This window comes from Rhopalosiphum padi, unplaced genomic scaffold (assembly GCF_020882245.1).
Source record: "Rhopalosiphum padi isolate XX-2018 unplaced genomic scaffold, ASM2088224v1 scaffold1, whole genome shotgun sequence".
NCBI lineage: Eukaryota > Metazoa > Arthropoda > Insecta > Hemiptera > Aphididae > Rhopalosiphum > Rhopalosiphum padi.
Window position 1 is genome coordinate 10,531,367 of NW_026869996.1, and position 19,342 is coordinate 10,550,708.

A 19,342-nucleotide genomic window follows, 5' to 3' on the forward strand; every position below is an offset into this window, starting at 1 on the left:
TATGAAAAATCTGCTTAAATGAAATGTATGCAAGTTAGTAATAATAAATTCTAATCATTTTCTTAATATAGTGGTCCAGGTTTCAAGAGATTAACTTGATAATTGTGTGTTTTATAAGCAGTTCAAAAAATAAATGTATATTATTCATCAAAATTATCATATAAAAACATGTTTTATAGTTTTAATGAAGTATCTGCTTAAATGAGATGTATGCAAGTTAATAATAATAAACTAGAATCATTTTCTTAATATAGTGGTCCAGGTTTCAAGAGATTAACTTGATAATTGTTTGTTTTATGAGCAGTTCAAAAAATAAATGTATATTATTTATCAAAATTATCATATAAAATCATGTTTTATAGTGTTTATGAAAAATCTGCTTAAATGAAATTTATGCAAGTTAGTAATAATAAATTCTAATCATTTTCTTAATATAGTGGTCCAGGTTTCAAGAGATTAACTTGATAATTGTGTGTTTTATAAGCAGTTCAAAAAATAAATGTATATTATTCATCAAAATTATCATATAAAAACATATTTTATAGTTTTAATGAAGTATCTGCTTAAATGAGATGTATGCATGTTAATAATAATAATTTAGAATCATTTTCTTAATATAATGGTCCAGGTTTCAAGAGATTAACTTGAGAATTGTGTGTTTTATAAGCAGTTCAAAAAATAAATGTATATTATTCATCAAAATTATCATATAAAATCATGTTTTATAGTGTTTATGAAAAATCTGCTTAAATGAAATGTATGCAAGTTAATAATTATAAATAAGAATCATTTTCTTAATATAGTGGTCCAGGTTTCATGAGATTAACTTGATAATTGTTTGTTTTATAAGCAGTTCAAAAAATAAATGTATATTATTCATCAAAATTATCATATAAAATCATGTTTTATAGTGTTTATGAAAAATCTGCTTAAATGAAATGTATGCAAGTTAATAATAATAAATTCTAATCATTTTCTTAATATAGTGGTCCAGGTTTCAAGAGATTAACTTGATAATTGTGTGTTTTATAAGCAGTTCAAAAAATAAATGTATATTATTCATCAAAATTATCATATAAAATCATGTTTTATAGTGTTTATGAAAAATTTGCTTAAATGAAATGTATGCATGTTAGTAATAATAAATTCTAATCATTTTCTTAATATAGTGGTCCAGGTTTCAAGAGATTATCTTGAGAATTGTTTGTTTTATAAGCAGATCAAAAAATAAATATTTAATATTCGTCAAAATTATCATATAAAATCATGTTTTATAGTTTTAATGAAGTATCTGCTTAAATGAGATGTATGCAAGTTAATAATAATAAATTAGAATCATTTTCTTAATATAATGGTCCAGGTTTCAAGAGATTAACTTGAGAATTATGTGTTTTATAAGCAGTTCAAAAAATAAATGTATATTATTCATCAAAATTATCATATAAAATCATGTTATATAGTGTTTATGAAAAATCTGCTTAAATGAAATGTATGCAAGTTAGTGATAATAAATTCTAATCATTTTCTTAATATAGTGGTCCAGGTTTCAAGAGATTAACTTGATAATTGTTTGTTTTATAGGCAGTTCAAAAAATAAATGTATATTATTCATCAAAATTATCATATAAAATCATGTTTTATAGTTTTAATGAAGTATCTGCTTAAATGAGATGTATGCAAGTTAATAATAATAAATTAGAATCATTTTCTTAATATAATGGTCTAGGTTTCAAGAGATTAACTTGAGAATTGTGTGTTTTATAAGCAGTTCAAAAAATAAATATTTAATATTCATCAAAATTATCATATAAAAACATGTTTTATAGTTTTAATGAAGTTCCTGCTTAAATGAGATGTATGCAAGTTAGTAATAATAAATTCTAATCATTTTCTTAATATAGTGGTCCAGGTTTCAAGAGATTAACTTGATAATTGTGTGTTTTATAAGCAGTTCAAAAAATAAATGTATATTATTCATCAAAATTATCATATAAAAACATATTTTATAGTTTTAATGAAGTATCTGCTTAAATGAGATGTATGCATGTTAATAATAATAATTTAGAATCATTTTCTTAATATAATGGTCCAGGTTTCAAGAGATTAACTTGAGAATTGTGTGTTTTATAAGCAGTTCAAAAAATAAATGTATATTATTCATCAAAATTATCATATAAAATCATGTTTTATAGTGTTTATGAAAAATCTGCTTAAATGAAATGTATGCAAGTTAATAATTATAAATAAGAATCATTTTCTTAATATAGTGGTCCAGGTTTCATGAGATTAACTTGATAATTGTTTGTTTTATAAGCAGTTCAAAAAATAAATGTATATTATTCATCAAAATTATCATATAAAATCATGTTTTATAGTGTTTATGAAAAATCTGCTTAAATGAAATGTATGCAAGTTAGTAATAATAAATTCTAATCATTTTCTTAATATAGTGGTCCAGGTTTCAAGAGATTAACTTGATAATTGTGTGTTTTATAAGCAGTTCAAAAAATAAATGTATATTATTCATCAAAATTATCATATAAAAACATGTTTTATAGTTTTAATGAAGTATCTGCTTAAATGAGATGTATGCAAGTTAATAATAATAAACTAGAATCATTTTCTTAATATAGTGGTCCAGGTTTCATGAGATTAACTTGATAATTGTTTGTTTTATAAGCAGATCAAAAAATAAATATTTAATATTCGTCAAAATTATTATATAAAATCATGTTTTATAGTTTTAATGAAGTATCTGCTTAAATGAGATGTATGCAAGTTAATAATAATAAATTAGAATCATTTTCTTAATGATAATGGTCCAGGTTTCAAGAGATTAACTTGAGAATTGTTTGTTTTATAAGCAGATCAAAAAATAAATAAGTAATATTCGTCAAAATTATCATATAAAATCATGTTTTATAGTTTTAATGATGTATCTGCTTAAATGAGATGTATGCAAGTTAGTAATAATAAAGTCTAATCATTTTCTTAATATAGTGGTCCAGGTTTCAAGAGATTTACTTGAGAATTGTATGTTTTATAAGCAGATCATAAAATTAATATTTAATATTCGTCAAAATTATTATATAAAATCATGTTTTATAGTTTTAATGAAGTATCTGCTTAAATGATATGTATGCAAGTTAATAATAATAAATTAGAATCATTTTCTTAATGATAATGGTCCAGGTTTCAAGAGATTAACTTGAGAATTGTTTGTTTTATAAGCAGATCAAAAAATAAATAAGTAATATTCGTCAAAATTATCATATAAAATCATGTTTTATAGTTTTAATGAAGTATCTGCTTAAATGAGATGTATGCAAGTTAATAATAATAAATTAGAATCATTTTCTTTATGATAATGGTCCAGGTTTCAAGAGATTAACTTGAGAATTGTGTGTTTTATAAGCAGTTCAAAAAATAAATATATATTATTCGTCAAAATTATCATATAAAATCATGTTTTATAGTGTTTATAAAGTACCTGCTTAAATGAAATGTATGCAAGTTAATAATAATAAATTAAATAATTTAATTAATATTATGGTCAGGGAAGCATTTGAGTAACTTTTAGATACATTGCTATTAATTTTCTATTAACTATACCTAATAACCATTACACGTACATTGCATAAATTCTTTATAATCAGTATCTTTTAGTTCATTTTCAACATTGGATGTTCATACTTTCCCAAAGTTGTATGCATACAAATAAATGTCTCAGCATTCCTTGAGTCATCTGCTGTATTGCCATCTAAAAAAATTTAATCAGTTAAATATATATAATAATTGGAGAATGACTCGATAACTCAGTGCTTTATAAGCAGTTTAAAACATGAATTTTTGATATTCGTCAAAATGATCATATAAAATCATGTTTTTTAGTGTTTATGAAGTATCAAGTTAAATTAATTGTATGAAAGTTAATTATAGTAAATAAGAATCATTTACTTAGTCCTATTGTCAGGATATCATGACATTAACATTTTGTTACATAACTATTAATTTTCTTTAAATTATATTCTATTATAAGCTCTACACGTACGTTGAATAAAACAATTATTATTATCAGTATCTTCTAGTCCATTTTCATCATAGGATGTTTATATTTTCCAAACTGATATAATCGCGAATTCATGTCTCACCATGGCTTTCATTGTCTGCTGTATTGCAATCTGAAAATATTGTAGTCAGTTAAATATGCGTATAGTTGGAGTAAACAATGTCACTACTACACACCATAATTAGAACGAAAATCTTTATATGATAACTAGTATTTGGAAAATACTGAATAAGTCAGTAACGGAAACAATAAAACAATAACTATCTGAACAACTTTATTCTTAATACAAAATATTTAAAAACAATTTTCAGTTAAAACTTAAATGCAAATAGGATTGTAAAACAGCAAAGTGATATGAAATATTATCATATAACAGATGATAAGAAATAATAATTATGATAAGCCATAAAAGATAGTACAAATCTACCAAATTATTTTATTGAATTTGAATGTAAAATAAATGTAACTAAATAATACACTCGAACAATAACTTAAATTTTCTTCTATTCAATATGAAAAAAATATGAATTGTATAATTCGTCAAAATTAACATATAAAATAATTTGTTAAAGTTCTTATGAAGTAAAAATATCTGGTTAAACAAAACATATGAAAGTTATAAATGATAAAATGGAATAATTTTCATAATATAACAGTCAAGGTATCAAAACACGTACTTGAGAATAAAATATTTTATAAGCAGTTAAATGTATGAATTTGTTATATTCAACAAAATTATCCTATAAATGTAATAAAAATAAAATGATTTTTAAAGCTAAGACAAATTTTAAGAATGAAAATTAAAAGTTCTCAGGTGTTTAATAATCATTTATTCACTGTATTAACAAATATCTATTGTATCACTACATTAATATTCTATAAATTATATTCAATAACCATTACATGTAAATTGCATAAATTCATTATAATCAGTATTCGTTAGTTCATTTTCAAAATTGGATGTTCATACTTTTCCAGAGTTGTTTGAATACCAAACAATGTTTCAGCATCTCTTGAGTGATCTGCTGTATTTGCATCTAAAAAAATTTATCCAGTTAAATAAATATAATAATTGGAGAATGACTAGATAACTCAGTGCTTTGTACGCAATTTAAAACATGAATTTTTAATATTCGTCAAAATTATCATATAATATCATGTTTTATAGTTTTAATGAAGTATCTGCTTATATGAGATGTATGCAAGTTAATAATAATAAATTAGAATCATTTTCTTAATATAGTGGTCCAGGTTTCAAGAGATTAACTTGATAATTGTGTATTTTATAAGCAGTTCAAAAAATAAATGTATATTAATTCATCAAAATTATCATATAAAATCACGTTTTATAGTGTTTATGAAAAATCTGCTTAAATGAAATGTATGGAAGTTAGTAATAATAAATTCTAATCATTTTCTTAATATAGTGGTCCAGGTTTCAAGAGATTAACTTGATAATTGTGTGTTTTATAAGCAGTTCAAAAAATAAATGTATATTATTCATCAAAATTATCAAATAAAATCATGTTATATAGTGTTTATGAAGTATCTGCTTAAATGAAATGTATGCAAGTTAATAATAATAAATTAGAATCATTTTCTTAATATAATGGTCCAGGTTTCAAGAGATTAACTTGAGAATTGTGTGTTTTATAAGCAGTTCAAAAAATAAATGTATATTATTCATCAAAATTATCATATAAAATCATGTTATATAGTGTTTATGAAAAATCTGCTTAAATGAAATGTATGCAAGTTAGTAATAATAAATTCTAATCATTTTCTTAATATAGTGGTCCAGGTTTCAAGAGATTATCTTGAGAATTGTTTGTTTTATAAGCAGATCAAAAAATAAATATTTAATATTCGTCAAAATTATTATATAAAATCATGTTTTATAGTTTTAATGAAGTATCTGCTTAAATGAGATGTATGCAAGTTAATAATAATAAATTAGAATCATTTAATTAATATTATGGTCAGGGAAGCATTTGAGTAACTTTTAGATACATTGCTATTAATTTTCTATTAACTATACCTAATAACCATTACACGTACATTGCATAAATTCTTTATAATCAGTATCTTTTAGTTCATTTTCAACATTGGATGTTCATACTTTCCCAAAGTTGTATGCATACAAATAAATGTCTCAGCATTCCTTGAGTCATCTGCTGTATTGCCATCTAAAAAAATTTAATCAGTTAAAAATATATAATAATTACAGAATGACTCGATAACTCAGTGCTTTATAAGCAGTTTAAAACATGAATTTTTGATATTCGTCAAAATGATCATATAAAATCATGTTTTTTTATTGTTTATGAAGTATCAAGTTAAATTAATTGTATGAAAGTTAATTATAGTAAATAACAATCATTTACTTAGTCCTATTGTCAGGATTTCATGACATTAACATTTTGTTACATAACTATTAATTTTCTTTAAATTATATTCTATTATAAGCTCTACACGTACGTTGAATAAAACAATTATTATTATCAGTATCTTCTAGTCCATTTTCATCATAGGATGTTTATATTTTCCAAACTGATATAATCGCGAATTCATGTCTCACCATGGCTTTCATTGTCTGCTGTATTGCAATCTGAAAATATTGTAGTCAGTTAAATATGCGTATAGTTGGAGTAAACAATGTCACTACTACACACCATAATTAGAACGAAAATCTTTATATGATAACTAGTATTTGGAAAATACTGAATAAGTCAGTAACGGAAACAATCAAACAATAACTATCTGAACAACTTTATTCTTAATACAAAATATTTAAAAACAATTTTCAGTTAAAACTTAAATGCAAATACGATTGTAAAACAGCAAAGTGATATGAAATATAATCATATAACAGATGATAAGAAATAATAATTATGATAAGCCATAAAAGATAGTACAAATCTACCAAATTATTTTGTTGAATTTGAATGTAAAATAAATGTAACTAAATAATACACTCGAACAATAACTTAAATTTTCTTCTATTCAATATGAAAAAAATATGAATTGTATAATTCGTCAAAATTAACATATAAAATAATTTGGTAAAGTTCTTATGAAGTAAAAATATCTGGTTAAACAAAACATATGAAAGTTATAAATGATAAAATGGAATAATTTTCATAATATAACAGTCAAGGTATCAAAACACGTACTTGAGAATAAAATATTTTATAAGCAGTTAAATGTATGAATTTGTTATATTCAACAAAATTATCCTATAAATGTAATAAAAATAAAATGATTTTTAAAGCTAAGACAAATTTTAAGAATGAAAATTAAAAGTTCTCAGGTGTTTAATAATCATTTATTCACTGTATTAACAAATATCTATTGTATCACTACATTAATATTCTATAAATTATATTCAATAACCATTACATGTAAATTGCATAAATTTATTATAATCAGTATTCGTTAGTTCATTTTCAAAATTGGATGTTCATACTTTTCCAGAGTTGTTTGAATACCAAACAATGTTTCAGCATCCCTTGAGTGATCTGCTGTATTTGCATCTAAAAAAATTTATCCAGTTAAATAAATATAATAATTGGAGAATGACTCGATAACTCAGTGCTTTATAAGCAGTTCAAAAAATAAATGTATATTATTCATCAAAATTATCATATAAAAACATGTTTTATTGTTTTAATGAAGTATCTGCTTAAATGAGATGTATGCTAGTTAATAATAATAAATTCTAATCATTTTCTTAATATAGTGGTCCAGGTTTCAAGAGATTAACTTGATAATTGTTTGTTTTATAAGCAGTTCAAAAAATAAATGTATATTATTCATCAAAATTATCATATAAAATCATGTTTTATAGTTTTAATGAAGTATCTGCTTAAATGAGATGTATGCAAGTTAATAATAATAAATTAGAATCATTTTCTTAATATAGTGGTCCAGGTTTCATGAGATTATCTTGAGAATTGTTTGTTTTATAAGCAGATCAAAAAAAAAATATTTAATATTCGTCAAAATTATCATATAAAATCATGTTTTATAGTTTTAATGAAGTATCTGCTTAAATGAGATGTATGCAAGTTAATAATAATAAATTAGAATCATTTTCTTAATATAGTGGTCCAGGTTTCAAGAGATTATCTTGAGAATTGTTTGTTTTATAAGCAGATCAAAAAAAAAATATTTAATATTCGTTAAAATTATCATATAAAATCATGTTTTATAGTGTTTATGAAGTATCTGCTTAAATGAGATGTATGCAAGTTAATAATAATAAATTAGAATCATTTTCTTAATATAGTGGTCCAGGTTTCAAGAGATTATCTTGAGAATTGTTTGTTTTATAAGCAGTACAAAAAATAAATGTATATTATTCATCAAAATTATCATATAAAATCATGTTATATAGTGTTTATGAAAAATCTGCTTAAATGAAATGTATGCAAGTTAGTAATAATAAATTCTAATCATTTTCTTAATATAGTGGTCCAGGTTTCAAGAGATTATCTTGAGAATTGTTTGATTTATAAGCAGATCAAAAAATAAATATTTAATATTCGTCAAAATTATTATATAAAATCATGTTTTATAGTTTTAATGAAGTATCTGCTTAAATGAGATGTATGCAAGTTAATAATAATAAATTAGAATCATTTAATTAATATTATGGTCAGGGAAGCATTTGAGTAACTTTTAGATACATTGCTATTAATTTTCTATTAACTATACCTAATAACCATTACACGTACATTGCATAAATTCTTTATAATCAGTATCTTTTAGTTCATTTTCAACATTGGATGTTCATACTTTCCCAAAGTTGTATGCATACAAATAAATGTCTCAGCATTCCTTGAGTCATCTGCTGTATTGCCATCTAAAAAAATTTAATCAGTTAAAAATATATAATAATTACAGAATGACTCGATAACTCAGTGCTTTATAAGCAGTTTAAAACATGAATTTTTGATATTCGTCAAAATGATCATATAAAATCATGTTTTTTTATTGTTTATGAAGTATCAAGTTAAATTAATTGTATGAAAGTTAATTATAGTAAATAACAATCATTTACTTAGTCCTATTGTCAGGATTTCATGACATTAACATTTTGTTACATAACTATTAATTTTCTTTAAATTATATTCTATTATAAGCTCTACACGTACGTTGAATAAAACAATTATTATTATCAGTATCTTCTAGTCCATTTTCATCATAGGATGTTTATATTTTCCAAACTGATATAATCGCGAATTCATGTCTCACCATGGCTTTCATTGTCTGCTGTATTGCAATCTGAAAATATTGTAGTCAGTTAAATATGCGTATAGTTGGAGTAAACAATGTCACTACTACACACCATAATTAGAACGAAAATCAGTTAAATATATATAATAATTGGAGAATGACTCGATAACTCAGTGCTTTATAAGCAGTTTAAAACATGAATTTTTGATATTCGTCAAAATGATCATATAAAATCATGTTTTTTAGTGTTTATGAAGTATCAAGTTAAATTAATTGTATGAAAGTTAATTATAGTAAATAAGAATCATTTACTTAGTCCTATTGTCAGGATATCATGACATTAACATTTTGTTACATAACTATTAATTTTCTTTAAATTATATTCTATTATAAGCTCTACACGTACGTTGAATAAAACAATTATTATTATCAGTATCTTCTAGTCCATTTTCATCATAGGATGTTTATATTTTCCAAACTGATATAATCGCGAATTCATGTCTCACCATGGCTTTCATTGTCTGCTGTATTGCAATCTGAAAATATTGTAGTCAGTTAAATATGCGTATAGTTGGAGTAAACAATGTCACTACTACACACCATAATTAGAACGAAAATCTTTATATGATAACTAGTATTTGGAAAATACTGAATAAGTCAGTAACGGAAACAATCAAACAATAACTATCTGAACAACTTTATTCTTAATACAAAATATTTAAAAACAATTTTCAGTTAAAACTTAAATGCAAATAGGATTGTAAAACAGCAAAGTGATATGAAATATTATCATATAACAGATGATAAGAAATAATAATTATGATAAGCCATAAAAGATAGTACAAATCTACCAAATTATTTTGTTGAATTTGAATGTAAAATAAATGTAACTAAATAATACACTCGAACAATAACTTAAATTTTCTTCTATTCAATATGAAAAAAATATGAATTGTATAATTCGTAAAAATTAACATATAAAATAATTTGTAAAAATTAACATATAAAATAATTTGTTAAAGTTCTTATGAAGTAAAAATATCTGGTTTAACAAAACATATGAAAGTTATAAATGATAAAATGGAATAATTTTCATAATATAACAGTCAAGGTATCAAAACACGTACTTGAGAATAAAATATTTTATAAGCAGTTAAATGTATGAATTTGTTATATTCAACAAAATTATCCTATAAATGTAATAAAAATAAAATGATTTTTAAAGCTAAGACAAATTTTAAGAATGAAAATTAAAAGTTCTCAGGTGTTTAATAATCATTTATTCACTGTATTAACAAATATCTATTGTATCACTACATTAATATTCTATAAATTATATTCAATAACCATTACATGTAAATTGCATAAATTCATTATAATCAGTATTCGTTAGTTCATTTTCAAAATTGGATGTTCATACTTTTCCAGAGTTGTTTGAATAACAAACAATGTTTCAGCATCCCTTGAGTGATCTGCTGTATTTGCATCTAAAAAAATTTATCCAGTTAAATAAATATAATAATTGGAGAATGACTCGATAACTCAGTGCTTTATAAGCAGTTCAAAAAATAAATGTATATTATTCATCAAAATTATCATATAAAAACATGTTTTATTGTTTTAATGAAGTATCTGCTTAAATGAGATGTATGCAAGTTAATAATAATAAATTAAAACCATTTTCTTAATATAATGGTCCAGGTTTCAAGAGATTAACTTGAGAATTGTGTGTTTTATAAGCAGTTCAAAAAATAAATATTTAATATTCGTCAAAATTATCATATAAAATCATGTTTTATAGTTTTAATGAAGTTCCTGCTTAAATAAGATGTATGCAAATTAGTTATAATAAATTCTAATCATTTTCTTAATATAGTGGTCCAGGTTTCAAGAGATTAACTTGATAATTGTGTGTTTTATAAGCAGTTCAAAAAATAAATGTATATTATTCATCAAAATTATCATATAAAAACATGTTTTATAGTTTTAATGAAGTATCTGCTTAAATGAGATGTATGCAAGTTAATAATAATAAATTAGAACCATTTTCTTAATATAATGGTCCAGGTTTCAAGAGATTAACTTGAGAATTGTGTGTTTTATAAGCAGTTCAAAAAATAAATATTTAATATTCGTCAAAATTATCATATAAAATCATGTTTTATAGTTTTAATGAAGTTCCTGCTTAAATGAGATGTATGCAAGTTAGTAATAATAAATTCTAATCATTTTCTTAATATAGTGGTCCAGGTTTCAAGAGATTAACTTGATAATTGTTTGTTTTATAAGCAGTTCAAAAAATAAATGTATATTATTCATCAAAATTATCATATAAAATCATGTTTTATAGTTTTAATGAAGTATCTGCTTAAATGAGATGTATGCAAGTTAATAATAATAAATTAGAATCATTTTCTTAATATAATGGTCCAGGTTTCAAGAGATTAACTTGAGAATTATGTGTTTTATAAGCAGTTCAAAAAATAAATGTATATTATTCATCAAAATTATCATATAAAATCATGTTTTATAGTTTTAATGATGTATCTGCTTAAATGAGATGTATGCAAGTTAATAATAATAAATTAGAATCATTTTCTTAATATAATGGTCCAGGTTTCAAGATATTAACTTGAGAATTGTGTGTTTTATAAGCAGTTCAAAAAATAAATATTTAATATTCGTCAAAATTATCATATAAAATCATGTTTTATAGTTTTAATGAAGTATCTGCTTAAATGAGATGTATGCAAGTTAATAATAATAAATTAGAATCATTTTCTTAATATAATGGTCCAGGTTTCAAGAGATTAACTTGAGAATTGTGTGTTTTATAAGCAGTTCAAAAAATAAATATTTAATATTCGTCAAAATTATCATATAAAATCATGTTTTATAGTTTTAATGAAGTATCTGCTTAAATGAGATGTATGCAAGTTAATAATAATAAATTAGAATCATTTTCTTAATATAGTGGTCCAGGTTTCAAGAGATTATCTTGAGAATTGTTTGTTTTATAAGCAGTTCAAAAAATAAATATTTAATATTCGTCAAAATTATCATATAAAATCATGTTTTATAGTTTTAATGAAGTTCCTGCTTAAATGAGATGTATGCAAGTTAGTAATAATAAATTCTAATCATTTTCTTAATATAGTGGTCCAGGTTTCAAGAGATTAACTTGATAATTGTTTGTTTTATAAGCAGTTCAAAAAATAAATATTTAATATTCGTCAAAATTATCATATAAAATCATGTTTTATAGTTTTAATGAAGTTCCTGCTTAAATGAGATGTATGCAAGTTAGTAATAATAAATTCTAATCATTTTCTTAATATAGTGGTCCAGGTTTCAAGAGATTAACTTGATAATTGTTTGTTTTATAAGCAGTTCAAAAAATAAATGTATATTATTCATCAAAATTATCATATAAAATCATGTTTTATAGTTTTAATGAAGTATCTGCTTAAATGAGATGTATGCAAGTTAGTAATAATAAATTAGAATCATTTTCTTAATATAATGGTCCAGGTTTCAAGAGATTAACTTGAGAATTGTGTGTTTTATAAGCAGTTCAAAAAATAAATATTTAATATTCGTCAAAATTATCATATAAAATCATGTTTTATAGTTTTAATGAAGTATCTGCTTAAATGAGATGTATGCAAGTTAATAATAATAAATTAGAATCATTTTCTTAATATAGTGGTCCAGGTTTCAAGAGATTATCTTGAGAATTGTTTGTTTTATAAGCAGTTCAAAAAATAAATATTTAATATTCGTCAAAATTATCATATAAAATCATGTTTTATAGTTTTAATGAAGTTCCTGCTTAAATGAGATGTATGCAAGTTAGTAATAATAAATTCTAATCATTTTCTTAATATAGTGGTCCAGGTTTCAAGAGATTAACTTGATAATTGTTTGTTTTATAAGCAGTTCAAAAAATAAATATTTAATATTCGTCAAAATTATCATATAAAATCATGTTTTATAGTTTTAATGAAGTTCCTGCTTAAATGAGATGTATGCAAGTTAGTAATAATAAATTCTAATCATTTTCTTAATATAGTGGTCCAGGTTTCAAGAGATTAACTTGATAATTGTTTGTTTTATAAGCAGTTCAAAAAATAAATGTATATTATTCATCAAAATTATCATATAAAATCATGTTTTATAGTTTTAATGAAGTATCTGCTTAAATGAGATGTATGCAAGTTAATAATAATAAATTAGAATCATTTTCTTAATATAATGGTCCAGGTTTCAAGAGATTAACTTGAGAATTGTGTGTTTTATAAGCAGATCAAAAAATAAATATTTAATATTCGTCAAAATTATCATATAAAATCATGTTTTATAGTTTTAATGAAGTATCTGCTTAAATGAGATTTATGCAAGTTAATAATAATAAATTAGAATCATTTTCTTAATATAATGGTCCAGGTTTCAAGAGATTAACTTGAGAATTATGTGTTTTATAAGCAGTTCAAAAAATAAATGTATATTATTCATCAAAATTATCATATAAAATCATGTTTTATAGTTTTAATGATGTATCTGCTTAAATGAGATGTATGCAAGTTAATAATAATAAATTAGAATCATTTTCTTAATATAATGGTCCAGGTTTCAAGAGATTAACTTGAGAATTGTGTGTTTTATAAGCAGTTCAAAAAATAAATATTTAATATTAGTCAAAATTATCATATAAAATCATGTTTTATAGTGTTTATGAAAAATTTGCTTAAATGAAATGTATGCATGTTAGTAATAATAAATTCTAATCATTTTCTTAATATATTGGTCCAGGTTTCAAGAGATTAACTTGATAATTGTTTGTTTTATAAGCAGTTCAAAAAATAAATATTTAATATTCGTCAAAATTATCATATAAAATCATGTTTTATAGTTTTAATGAAGTTCCTGCTTAAATGAGATGTATGCAAGTTAGTAATAATAAATTCTAATCATTTTCTTAATATAGTGGTGCAGGTTTCAAGAGATTAACTTGATAATTGTTTGTTTTATAAGCAGATCAAAAAAAAAATATTTTATATTCGTCAAAATTATCATATAAAATCATGTTTTATAGTTTTAATGAAGTATCTGCTTAAATGAGATGTATGCAAGTTAATAATAATAAATTAGAATCATTTTCTTTATGATAATGGTCCAGGTTTCAAGAGATTAACTTGAGAATTGTGTGTTTTATAAGCAGTTCAAAAAATAAATATATATTATTCGTCAAAATTATCATATAAAATCATGTTTTATAGTGTTTATAAAGTATCTGCTTAAATGAAATGTATGCAAGTTAATAATAATAAATTAAATAATTTAATTAATATTATGGTCAGGGAAGCATTTGAGTAACTTTTAGATACATTGCTATTAATTTTCTATTAACTATACCTAATAACCATTACACGTACATTGCATAAATTCTTTATAATCAGTATCTTTTAGTTCATTTTCAACATTGGATGTTCATACTTTCCCAAAGTTGTATGCATACAAATAAATGTCTCAGCATTCCTTGAGTCATCTGCTGTATTGCCATCTAAAAAAATTTAATCAGTTAAATATATATAATAATTGGAGAATGACTCGATAACTCAGTGCTTTATAAGCAGTTTAAAACATGAATTTTTGATATTCGTCAAAATGATCATATAAAATCATGTTTTTTAGTGTTTATGAAGTATCAAGTTAAATTAATTGTATGAAAGTTAATTATAGTAAATAAGAATCATTTACTTAGTCCTATTGTCAGGATATCATGACATTAACATTTTGTTACATAACTATTAATTTTCTTTAAATTATATTCTATTATAAGCTCTACACGTACGTTGAATAAAACAATTATTATTATCAGTATCTTCTAGTCCATTTTCATCATAGGATGTTTATATTTTCCAAACTGATATAATCGCGAATTCATGTCTCACCATGGCTTTCATTGTCTGCTGTATTGCAATCTGAAAATATTGTAGTCAGTTAAATATGCGTATAGTTGGAGTAAACAATGTCACTACTACACACCATAATTAGAACGAAAATCTTTATATGATAACTAGTATTTGGAAAATACTGAATAAGTCAGTAACGGAAACAATCAAACAATAACTATCTGAACAACTTTATTCTTAATACAAAATATTTAAAAACAATTTTCAGTTAAAACTTAAATGCAAATAGGATTGTAAAACAGCAAAGTGATATGAAATATTATCATATAACAGATGATAAGAAATAATAATTATGATAAGCCATAAAAGATAGTACAAATCTACCAAATTATTTTGTTGAATTTGAATGTAAAATAAATGTAACTAAATAATACACTCGAACAATAACTTAAATTTTCTTCTATTCAATATGAAAAAAATATGAATTGTATAATTCGTAAAAATTAACATATAAAATAATTTGTTAAAGTTCTTATGAAGTAAAAATATCTGGTTTAACAAAACATATGAAAGTTATAAATGATAAAATGGAATAATTTTCATAATATAACAGTCAAGGTATCAAAACACGTACTTGAGAATAAAATATTTTATAAGCAGTTAAATGTATGAATTTGTTATATTCAACAAAATTATCCTATAAATGTAATAAAAATAAAATGATTTTTAAAGCTAAGACAAATTTTAAGAATGAAAATTAAAAGTTCTCAGGTGTTTAATAATCATTTATTCACTGTATTAACAAATATCTATTGTATCACTACATTAATATTCTATAAATTATATTCAATAACCATTACATGTAAATTGCATAAATTCATTATAATCAGTATTCGTTAGTTCATTTTCAAAATTGGATGTTCATACTTTTCCAGAGTTGTTTGAATAACAAACAATGTTTCAGCATCCCTTGAGTGATCTGCTGTATTTGCATCTAAAAAAATTTATCCAGTTAAATAAATATAATAATTGGAGAATGACTCGATAACTCAGTGCTTTATAAGCAGTTCAAAAAATAAATGTATATTATTCATCAAAATTATCATATAAAAACATGTTTTATTGTTTTAATGAAGTTCCTGCTTAAATAAGATGTATGCAAATTAGTTATAATAAATTCTAATCATTTTCTTAATATAGTGGTCCAGGTTTCAAGAGATTAACTTGATAATTGTGTGTTTTATAAGCAGTTCAAAAAATAAATGTATATTATTCATCAAAATTATCATATAAAAAACATGTTTTATAGTTTTAATGAAGTATCTGCTTAAATGAGATGTATGCAAGTTAATAATAATAAATTAGAACCATTTTCTTAATATAATGGTCCAGGTTTCAAGAGATTAACTTGAGAATTGTGTGTTTTATAAGCAGTTCAAAAAATAAATATTTAATATTCGTCAAAATTATCATATAAAATCATGTTTTATAGTTTTAATGAAGTTCCTGCTTAAATGAGATGTATGCAAGTTAGTAATAATAAATTCTAATCATTTTCTTAATATAGTGGTCCAGGTTTCAAGAGATTAACTTGATAATTGTTTGTTTTATAAGCAGTTCAAAAAATAAATGTATATTATTCATCAAAATTATCATATAAAATCATGTTTTATAGTTTTAATGAAGTATCTGCTTAAATGAGATGTATGCAAGTTAATAATAATAAATTAGAATCATTTTCTTAATATAATGGTCCAGGTTTCAAGAGATTAACTTGAGAATTATGTGTTTTATAAGCAGTTCAAAAAATAAATGTATATTATTCATCAAAATTATCATATAAAATCATGTTTTATAGTTTTAATGATGTATCTGCTTAAATGAGATGTATGCAAGTTAATAATAATAAATTAGAATCATTTTCTTAATATAATGGTCCAGGTTTCAAGATATTAACTTGAGAATTGTGTGTTTTATAAGCAGTTCAAAAAATAAATATTTAATATTCGTCAAAATTATCATATAAAATCATGTTTTATAGTTTTAATGAAGTATCTGCTTAAATGAGATGTATGCAAGTTAATAATAATAAATTAGAATCATTTTCTTAATATAATGGTCCAGGTTTCAAGAGATTAACTTGAGAATTGTGTGTTTTATAAGCAGTTCAAAAAATAAATATTTAATATTCGTCAAAATTATCATATAAAATCATGTTTTATAGTTTTAATGAAGTATCTGCTTAAATGAGATGTATGCAAGTTAATAATAATAAATTAGAATCATTTTCTTAATATAGTGGTCCAGGTTTCAAGAGATTATCTTGAGAATTGTTTGTTTTATAAGCAGTTCAAAAAATAAATATTTAATATTCGTCAAAATTATCATATAAAATCATGTTTTATAGTTTTAATGAAGTTCCTGCTTAAATGAGATGTATGCAAGTTAGTAATAATAAATTCTAATCATTTTCTTAATATAGTGGTCCAGGTTTCAAGTAATTAACTTGATAATTGTTTGTTTTATAAGCAGTTCAAAAAATAAATATTTAATATTCGTCAAAATTATCATATAAAATCATGTTTTATAGTTTTAATGAAGTTCCTGCTTAAATGAGATGTATGCAAGTTAGTAATAATAAATTCTAATCATTTTCTTAATATAGTGGTCCAGGTTTCAAGAGATTAACTTGATAATTGTTTGTTTTATAAGCAGTTCAAAAAATAAATGTATATTATTCATCAAAATTATCATATAAAATCATGTTTTATAGTTTTAATGAAGTATCTGCTTAAATGAGATGTATGCAAGTTAGTAATAATAAATTAGAATCATTTTCTTAATATAATGGTCCAGGTTTCAAGAGATTAACTTGATAATTGTGTGTTTTATAAGCAGTTCAAAAAATAAATGTATATTATTCATCAAAATTATCATATAAAATCATGTTTTATAGTTTTAATGATGTATCTGCTTAAATGAGATGTATGCAAGTTAATAATAATAAATTAGAATCATTTTCTTAATATAATGGTCCAGGTTTCAAGATATTAACTTGAGAATTGTGTGTTTTATAAGCAGTTCAAAAAATAAATATTTAATATTCGTCAAAATTATCATATAAAATCATGTTTTATAGTTTTAATGAAGTATCTGCTTAAATGAGATGTATGCAAGTTAATAATAATAAATTAGAATCATTTTCTTAATATAATGGTCCAGGTTTCAAGAGATTAACTTGAGAATTGTGTGTTTTATAAGCAGTTCAAAAAATAAATATTTAATATTCGTCAAAATTATCATATAAAATCATGTTTTATAGTTTTAATGAAGTATCTGCTTAAATGAGATGTATGCAAGTTAATAATAATAAATTAGAATCATTTTCTTAATATAGTGGTCCAGGTTTCAAGAGATTATCTTGAGAATTGTTTGTTTTATAAGCAGTTCAAAAAATAAATATTTAATATTCGTCAAAATTATCATATAAAATCATGTTTTATAGTTTTAATGAAGTTCCTGCTTAAATGAGATGTATGCAAGTTAGTAATAATAAATTCTAATCATTTTCTTAATATAGTGGTCCAGGTTTCAAGAGATTAACTTGATAATTGTTTGTTTTATAAGCAGTTCAAAAAATAAATATTTAATATTCGTCAAAATTATCATATAAAATCATGTTTTATAGTTTTAATGAAGTATCTGCTTAAATGAGATGTATGCAAGTTAATAATAATAAATTAGAATCATTTTCTTAATATAATGGTCCAGGTTTCAAGAGATTAACTTGAGAATTGTGTGTTTTATAAGCAGATCAAAAAATAAATATTTAATATTCGTCAAAATTATCATATAAAATCATGTTTTATAGTTTTAATGAAGTATCTGCTTAAATGAGATTTATGCAAGTTAATAATAATAAATTAGAATCATTTTCTTAATATAATGGTCCAGGTTTCAAGAGATTAACTTGAGAATTATGTGTTTTATAAGCAGTTCAAAAAATAAATGTATATTATTCATCAAAATTATCATATAAAATCATGTTTTATAGTTTTAATGATGTATCTGCTTAAATGAGATGTATGCAAGTTAATAATAATAAATTAGAATCATTTTC

General features: G+C 22.5%; 3 long non-coding RNA genes across 4 annotated transcripts; all 3 read right to left on the reverse strand.

The window, feature by feature from the left end:
- Positions 1-3,618: 3,618 nt before the first annotated feature.
- LOC132931337 (uncharacterized) lies at positions 3,619-5,064 on the reverse strand. Of its 2 annotated transcripts, none has more exons than XR_009662467.1 (3): positions 4,973-5,064; positions 4,052-4,181; positions 3,619-3,760 (listed from the first exon to the last, which is right to left on the reverse strand). It is a non-coding gene; the product is annotated as an uncharacterized LOC132931337 (long non-coding RNA). The 2 variants fall into 2 exon arrangements; XR_009662468.1 differs by lacking the exon at positions 4,973-5,064 and adding an exon at positions 4,246-4,311.
- A 1,049-nt stretch (positions 5,065-6,113) lies between these two features.
- On the reverse strand, positions 6,114-9,357 carry LOC132931276 (uncharacterized). Its single transcript, XR_009662413.1, has 5 exons — positions 9,226-9,357; positions 8,806-8,933; positions 7,536-7,602; positions 6,548-6,677; positions 6,114-6,255 (listed from the first exon to the last, which is right to left on the reverse strand). It is a non-coding gene; the product is annotated as an uncharacterized LOC132931276 (long non-coding RNA).
- A 5,336-nt stretch (positions 9,358-14,693) lies between these two features.
- LOC132931310 (uncharacterized) lies at positions 14,694-15,501 on the reverse strand. The gene is made up of 3 exons (XR_009662450.1): positions 15,356-15,501; positions 15,162-15,291; positions 14,694-14,870 (listed from the first exon to the last, which is right to left on the reverse strand). It is a non-coding gene; the product is annotated as an uncharacterized LOC132931310 (long non-coding RNA).
- Positions 15,502-19,342: the final 3,841 nt, after the last annotated feature.